A 9,603-nucleotide genomic window follows, 5' to 3' on the forward strand; every position below is an offset into this window, starting at 1 on the left:
TGGTGATACAGATTGTGAATATCTGGACCCCAGCACTGACCCCTGTGGTGATACAGATTGTGAATATCTGGGACACCAGCACTGATCCCTGTGGTGATACAGATTGTGAATATCTGGACCCCAGCACTGATCCCTGTGGTGATACAGATTGTGAATATCTGGGACCCCAGCACTGATCCCAGTGGTGATACAGAATGTGAATATCTGAGGCCCCAGCACTGATTCCTGTGGTGATACAGTTTGTGAATATCTGGGACCCCAGCACTGATCCCTGTGGTGATACAGATTGTGAATATCTGGACCCCAGCACTGATCCCTGTGGTGATACAGATTGTGAATATCTGGACCCCAGCACTGATCCCTGTGGTGATACAGATTGTGAATATCTGGACCCCAGCACTGATCCCTGTGGTGATACAGATTGTGAATATCTGGGACCCCAGCACTGATCCCTGTGGTGATACAGATTGTGAATATTTGGGTCCCAGCACTGATCCCTGTGGTGATACAGATTGTGAATATCTGGGGCCCCAGCACTGATCCCTGTGGTGATACAGATTGTGAATATCTGGGACCCAGCACTGTTCCCTGTGGTGATACAGATTGTGAATATCTGGGACCCAGCACTGATCCCTGTGGTGATACAGATTGTGAATATCTGGGACCCCAGCACTGATCCCAGTGGTGATACAGATTGTGAATATCTGGGACCCCAGCACTGATCGCTATGGTGATACAGATTGTGAATATCTGGGACCCCAGCACTGATCCCTGCGGTGATACAGATTGTGAATATCTGGGACCCCAGCACTGATCCCTGCGGTGATACAGATTGTGAATATCTGGGACTCCACCACTGATCCCTGTGGTGATACAGATTGTGAATATCTGGGACCCAGCACTGATCCCTGTGGTGATACAGATTGTGAATATCTGGGACCTCAGCACTGATCCCTGTGGTGATACAGATTGTGAATATCTGGGACCCCAGCACTGATCCCTGTGGTGATACAGATTGTGAATATCTGGGACCCAGCACTGATCCCTGCGGTGATACAGATGGTGAATATCTGGGGACCCATCACTGATCCCTGTGGTGATACAGATTGTGAATATCTGGGACCCCAGCACTGATCCCTGTGGTGATACAGATTGTGAATATCTGGGACCCCAGCACTGATCCCTGTGGTGATACAGATTGTGAATATCTGGGACCCCAGCACTGATCCCTGTGGTGATACAGATTGTGAATATCTGGACCCCAGCACTGATCCCTGTGGTGATACAGATTGTGAATATCTGCCACCCCAGCACCGATCCCTGTGGTGATACATATTGTGAATATCTGGGGTCCCAGCACTGATCCCTGAGGTGATACAGATTGTGAATATCTGGGACCCCAGCACTGATCCCTGTGGTGATACAGATTGTGAATATCTGGGACCCCAGCACTGATCCCTGTGGTGATACAGATTGTGAATATCTGGGACCCCAGCACTGATCCCTGTGGTGATACAGATTGTGAATATCTGGGACCCCAGCACTGATCCCTGTGGTGATACAGATTGTGAATATCTGGGACCCCAGAACTGATCCCTGTGGTGATACAGATTGTGAATATCTGGGACCCCAGCACTGATTCCTGTGGTGATACAGATTGTGAATATCTGGAACCCAGCACTGATCCCTGTGGTGATACAGATTGTGAATATCTGGGACCCCAGCACTGACCCTTTTGGTGATACAGATTGTGAATATCTGTGACCCCAGCACTGATCCCTGTGGTTATACAGAATGTGAATATCTGGGACCCAGCACTGATTCCTGTGGTGATACAGATTGTGAATATCTGGGACCCCAGCACTGATCCTTGCGGTGATGCAGATTGTGAATATCTGGACCATTGCACTGATCCCTGTGGTGATACAGAATGTGAATATCTGGGACCCCAGCACTGATCCTTGTGGTGATACAGATTGTGAATATCTGGGACCCCAGCACTGATCCCTGTGGTGATACAGATTGTGAATATCTGGGCCCCAGCACTGATCCCTGCGGTGATACAGATTGTGTGTATCTGGACCCCAGCACTGATCCCTGTGGTGATACAGATTTTGAATATCTGGACCCCAGCACTGATCCCTGTGGTGATACAGATTGTGAATATCTGGACCCCAGCACTGATCCCTGTGGTGATACAGATTGTCAATATCTGGGACCCAGCACTGATCCCTGTGGTGATACAGATTGTGAATATCTGGTGTCCCAGCACTGACCCCTGTGGTGATACAGATTGTGAATATCTGGACCCCAGCACTGATCCCTGTGGTGATACAGATTGTCAATATCTGGGACCCAGCACTGATCCCTGTGGTGATACAGATTGTGAATATCTGGATCCCAGCACTGATCCCTGTGGTGATACAGATTGTGAATATCTGTGGCCCCAGCACTGATCCTTGTGGTGATCCAGATTGTGAATATCTGGGGCCCAGCACTGATCCCTGTGGTGATACAGATTGTGAATATCTGGACCCCAGCACTGATCCCTGTGGTGATACAGATTGTGAATATCTGGGGCCCAGCACTGATCCCTGTGCTGATACAGATTGTGAATATCTGGAAGCCCAGCACTGATCTCTGTGGTGATACAGATTGTGAATATCTGGGACCCCAGCACTGACCCTTGTGGTGATACAGATTGTGAATATCTGAGGTCCCAGCACTGATCCCTGTGGTGATACAGATTGTGAATATCTGGGATCCCAGCACTGATCCCTGTGGTGATACAGATTGTGAATATCTGGGGCCCCAGCACTGATCCTTGTGGTGATACAGATTGTGAATATCTGGGACCCCAGCACTGATCCCTTTGGTGATACAGATTGTGAATATCTGGGACCCCAGCACTGATCCCTGCAGTGATACAGATTGTGAATATCTGGGACCCCAGCACTGATCCCTGCGGTGATACAGATTGTGAATATCTGGGGCCCAGCACTGATCCTTGTGGTGATAGAGATTGTGAATATCTGGGACCCCAGCACTGATCCCTGTGGTGATACAGATTGTGAATATCTGGGACCCCAACACTGATCCCTGTGGTGATACAGATTGTGAATATCTGTGGTCCCAGCACTGATCCCTGTGGTGATACAGATTGTGAATATCTGGGGCCCCAGCACTGATCCCTGTGGTAATACAGATTGTGAATATCTGGGCCCCAGCACTGATCCGTGTGGTGATACAGGTTGTGAATATCTGGGACCCCAGCACTGATCCCTGTGGTGATACAGAATGTGAATATCTGGGACCCCAGCACTGATCCCTGTGGTGATACAGATTGTGAATATCTGGACCCCAGCACTGACCCATGTGGTGATACAGATTGTGAATATCTGCCACCCCAGCACTGATCCCTGTGGTGATACAGATTGTGAATATCTGGGACCCAGCACTGATCCCTGTGTTGATACAGATTTCGAATATCTGGACCCCAGCACTGATCCCTGTGGTGATACAGATTGTGAATATCTGGACACCAGCACTGACCCCTGTGGTGATACAGATTGTGAATATCTGGGACCCCAGCACTGATCCCTGTGGTGATACAGATTTCGAATATCTGGACTTCAGCACTGATCCCTGTGGTGATACAGATTGTGAATATCTGGACCCCAGCACTGATCCATGTGGTGATACAGATTGTGAATATCTGGGTCCCAGCACTGATCCCTGTGGTGATACAGATTGTGAATATCTGGGACCCCAGCACTGATCCCTGTGGTGATACAGATTGTGAATATCTGGGTCCCAGCACTGATCCCTGTGGTGATACAGATTGTGAATATCTGGGGCCCCAGCACTGATTCCTGTGGTGATACAGATTGTGAATATCTGGGACCCCAGCACTGATCCCTGTGGTGATACAGATTGTGAATATCTGGACCCCAGCACTGATCCCTGTGGTGATACAGATTGTAAATATCTGGACCCCAGCACTGATCCCTGTGGTGATACAGATTGTGAATATCTGGACACCAGCACTGATCCCTGTGGTGATACAGATTGTGAATATCTGGGACCCCAGCACTGATCCCAGTGGTGATACAGATTGTGAATATCTGGGACCCCAGCACTGATCCCTGTGGTGATACAGATTGTGAATATCTGGGACCCCAGCACTGATCCCTGTGGTGATACAGATTGTGAATATCTGGGACCCCAGCACTGATCCCTGTGGTGATACAGATTGTGAATATCTGGGACCCAGCACTGTTCCCTGTGGTGATACAGATTGTGAATATCTGGGACCCAGCACTGTTCCCTGTGGTGATACAGATTGTGAATATCTGGGACCCAGCACTGATCCCTGTGTTGATACAGATTGTGAATATCTGGGACCCAGCACTGACCCTTGTGGTGATACAGATTGTGAATATCTGGGACCCCAGCACTGATCGCTGTGGTGATACAGATTGTGAATATCTGGGACCCCAGCACTGATCCCTGCGGTGATACAGATTGTGAATATCTGGGACCCCAGCACTGATCCCTGTGGTGATACAGATTGTGAATATCTGGGACCCAGCACTGATCCCTGTGGTGATACAGATTGTGAATATCTGGGACCCCAGCACTGATCCCTGTGGTGATACAGATTGTGAATATCTGGGACCCCAGCACTGATCCCTGTGGTGATACAGATTGTGAATATCTGGGACCCAGCACTGATCCCTGCGGTGATACAGATGGTGAATATCTGTGGACCCATCACTGATCCCTGTGGTGATCCAGATTGTGAATATCTGGGACCCCAGCACTGATCCCTGTGGTCATACAGATTGTGAATATCTGGGACCCCAGCACTGATCCCTGTGGTGATACAGATTGTGAATATCTGGGACCCCAGCACTGATCCCTGTGGTGATACAGATTGTGAATATCTGGACCCCAGCACTGATCCCTGTGGTGATACAGATTGTGAATATCTGGGTCCCAGCACTGATCCCTGTGGTGATACAGATTGTGAATATCTGGGGTCCCAGCACTGATCCCTGAGGTGATACAGATTGTGAATATCTGGGACCCCAGCACTGATCCCTGTGGTGATACAGATTGTGAATATCTGGGACCCCAGCATTGATCCCTGAGGTGATACAGATTGTGAATATCTGGGCCCCAGCACTGATCCCTGAGGTGATACAGATTGTGAATATCTGGGACCCCAGCACTGATCCCTGTGGTGATACAGATTGTGAATATCTGGACCCCAGCACTGATCCCTGTGGTGATACAGATTGTGAATATCTGGGACCCCAGCACTGATCCCTGTGGTGATACAGATTGTGAATATCTGGGACCCCAGCACTGACCCTTGTGTTGATACAGATTGTGAATATCTGGGACCCCAGCACTGATCCCTGTGGTGATACAGATTGTGAATATCTGGGACCCAGCACTGATCCCTGTGGTGATACCGATTTTGAATATCTGGGCCCCAGCACTGATCCCTTTGGTGATACAGATTGTGAATATCTGGGACCCAGCACTGATCCCTGTGGTGATACAGATTGTGAATATCTGGGACCCCAGCACTGATCCCTGTGGTGATACAAATTGTGAATATCTGGGACCCCAGCACTGATCCTTGCGGTGATACAGATTGTGAATATCTGGGACCCCAGCACTGATCCTTGTGGTGATACAGATTGTGAATATCTGGGACCCCAGCACTGATCCTTGTGGTGATACAGATTGTGAATATCTGGGGCCCCAGCACTGATCCCTGTGGTGATACAGGTTGTGAATATCTGGGACCCCAGCACTGATCGCTGTGGTGATACAGATTGTGAATATCTGGGACCCCAGCACTGATCCCTGTGGTGATACAGATTGTGAATATCTGGACCCCAGCACTGATCCCTGTGGTGATACAGATTGTGAATATCTGGACCCCAGCACTGACCCCTGCGGTGATACAGATTGTGAATATCTGGGACCCCAGCACTGATCCCTGTGGTGATACAGATTGTGAATATCTGGGACCCCAGCACTGATTCCTGTGGTGATACAGATTGTGAATATCTGGACCCCAGCACTGATCCCTGTGGTGATACAGATTGTGAATATCTGGGACCCCAGCACTGATCCCTGTGGTGAAACAGATTGTGAATATCTGGGACCCAGCACTGATCCCTGTGGTGATACAGATTGTGAATATCTGGGCCCCAGCACTGATCCCTGCGGTGATACAGATTGTGAATATCTGGACCCCAGCACTGATCCCTGTGGTGATACAGATTTTGAATATCTGGACCCCAGCACTGATCCCTGTGGTGATACAGATTGTGAATATCTGGTGTCCCAGCACTGACCCTTGTGGTGATACAGATTGTGAATATCTGGGACCCCAGCACTGATCCCTTTGGTGATACAGATTGTGAATATCTGGGGACCCAGCACTGATCCCTGTGGTGATACAGATTGTGAATATCTGGGTCCCAGCACTGATCCCTGTGGTGATACAGATTGTGAATATCTGGCTCCCAGCACTGATCCCTGTGGTGATACAGATTGTGAATATCTGGACCCCAGCACTGATCCCTGTGGTGATACAGATTGTGAATATCTGGGACCCCAGCACTGATCACTGTGTTGATACAGATTGTGAATATCTGGAAGCCCAGCACTGATCTCTGTGGTGATACAGATTGTGAATATCTGGGACCCCAGCACTGACCCTTGTAGTGATACAGATTGTGAATATCTGAGGTCCCAGCACTGATCCCTGTGGTGATACAGATTGTGAATATCTGGGATACCAGCACTGATCCCTGTGGTGATACAGATTGTGAATATCTGGGGCCCCAGCACTGACCCTTTTGGTGATACAGATTGTGAATATCTGGGACCCCAGCACTGATCCCTGTGGTGATACAGATTGTGAATATCTGGGACCCCAGCTCTGACCCCTGTGGTGATACAGATTGTGAATATCTGGGGCCCAGCACTGATCCTTGTGGTGATACAGATTGTGAATATCTGGGACCCCAGCACTGATCCCTGTGGTGATACAGATTGTGAATATCTGGGACCCCAGCACTGATCCCTGTGGTGATACAGATTGTGAATATCTGGGGTCCCAGCACTGATCCCTGTGGTGATACAGATTGTGAATATCTGGGCCCCAGCAGTGATCCATGTGGTGATACAGATTGTGAATATCTGGGACCCCAGCACTGATCCCTGTGGTGATACAGAATGTGAATATCTGGGACCCCAGCACTGATCCCTGTGGTGATACAGAATGTGAATATCTGACGCCCCAGCACTGATCCCAGTGGTGATACAGTTTGTGAATATCTGGGACCCCAGCACTGATCACTGTGGTGATACAGATTGTGAATATCTGGACCCCAGCACTGATCCCTGTGGTGATACAGATTGTGAATATCTGGACCCCAGCACTGATCCCTGTGGTGATACAGATTGTGAATATCTGGGAACCCAGCACTGATCCCTGCGGTGTTACAGATTGTGAATATCTGGGACCCCAGCACTGATCACTGTGGTGATACAGATTGTGAATATCTGGACCCCAGCACTGATCCCTGTGGTGATACAGATTGTGAATATCTGGGACCCCAGCACTGATCCCTGCGGTGATACAGATTGTGAATATCTGGACCCCAGCACTGATCCCTGTGGTGATACAGATTGTGAATATCTGGACCCCAGCACTGATCCCTGTGGTGATACAGATTGTGAATATCTGGGACCCCAGCACTGATTCTTGTGGTGATACAGATTGTGAATATCTGGGACCCCAGCACTGATCTCTGTGGTGATACAGATTGTGCATATCTGGGCCCCAGCACTGATCCCTGCTGTGATACAGATTGTGAATATCTGGACCCCAGCACTGATCCCTGTGGTGATACAGATTGTGAATATCTGGGGCCCCAGCACTGATCCTTGTGGTGATCCAGATTGTGAATATCTGGGGCCCAGCACTGATCCCTGTGGTGATACAGATTGTGAATATCTGGGACCCCAGCACTGACCCTTGTGGTGATACAGATTGTGAATATCTGGGTCCCCAGCACTGATCCCTGTGGTGATACAGATTGTGAATATCTGGAAGCCCAGCACTGATCCCTGTGGTGATGCAGATTGTGAATATCTGGACCCCAGCACTGATCCCTGTGGTGATACAGATTGTGAATATCTGGGACCCCAGCACTGACCCTTGTGGTGATACAGATTGTGAATATCTGGGATCCCAGCACTGATCCCTGTGGTGATGCAGATTGTGAATATCTGGACGCCAGCACTGATCCCTGTGGTGATACAGATTGTGAATATCTGGGACCCCAGCACTGATCCCTGTGGTGATGCAGATTGTGAATATCTGGACCCCAGCACTGATCCCTGTGGTGATACAGATTGTGAATATCTGGGACCCCAGCACTGACCCTTGTGGTGATACAGATTGTGAATATCTGGGATCCCAGCACTGATCCCTGTGGTGATACAGATTGTGAATATCTGGGGCCCCAGCACTGACCCTTGTGGTGATACAGATTGTGAATATCTGGGACCCCAGCACTGATCCCTGTGGTGATACAGATTGTGATTATCTGGAACCCAGCACTGATCCCTGTGGTGATACAGATTGTGAATATCTGGACCCCAGCACTGATCAATGTGGTGATGCAGATTGTGAATATCTGGGACCCCAGCACTGATCCCTGCGGTGATACAGATTGTGAATATCTGGGACCCCAGCACTGATCCCTGTGGTGATACAGATTGTGAATTTCTGGGACCCAGCACTGATCCCTGTGGTGATACAGATTGTGAATATCTGGGACCCCAGCACTGATCCCTGTGGTGATACAGATTGTGAATATCTGGGACCCCAGCACTGATCCCTGTGGTGATACAGATTGTGAATATCTGGGACCCAGCACTGATCCCTGCGGTGATACAGATGGTGAATATCTGTGGACCCATCACTGATCCCTGTGGTGATCCAGATTGTGAATATCTGGGACCCCAGCACTGATCCCTGTGGTCATACAGATTGTGAATATCTGGGACCCCAGCACTGATCCCTGTGGTGATACAGATTGTGAATATCTGGGACCCCAGCACTGATCCCTGTGGTGATACAGATTGTGAATATCTGGACCCCAGCACTGATCCCTGTGGTGATACAGATTGTGAATATCTGGGTCCCAGCACTGATCCCTGTGGTGATACAGATTGTGAATATCTGGGGTCCCAGCACTGATCCCTGAGGTGATACAGATTGTGAATATCTGGGACCCCAGCACTGATCCCTGTGGTGATACAGATTGTGAATATCTGGGACCCCAGCATTGATCCCTGCGGTGATACAGATTGTGAATAACTGGACCCCAGCACTGATCCCTGTGGTGATACAGATTGTGAATATCTGGGACCCCAGCACTGATCCCTGTGGTGATACAGATTGTGAATATCTGGGACCCCAGCACTGACCCTTGTGTTGATACAGATTGTGAATATCTGGGACCCCAGCACTGATCCCTGTGGTGATACAGATTGTGAATATCT

This window comes from Pristiophorus japonicus, chromosome 7, assembly GCF_044704955.1.
Source record: "Pristiophorus japonicus isolate sPriJap1 chromosome 7, sPriJap1.hap1, whole genome shotgun sequence".
Classification (NCBI taxonomy): Eukaryota; Metazoa; Chordata; class Chondrichthyes; family Pristiophoridae; genus Pristiophorus; species Pristiophorus japonicus.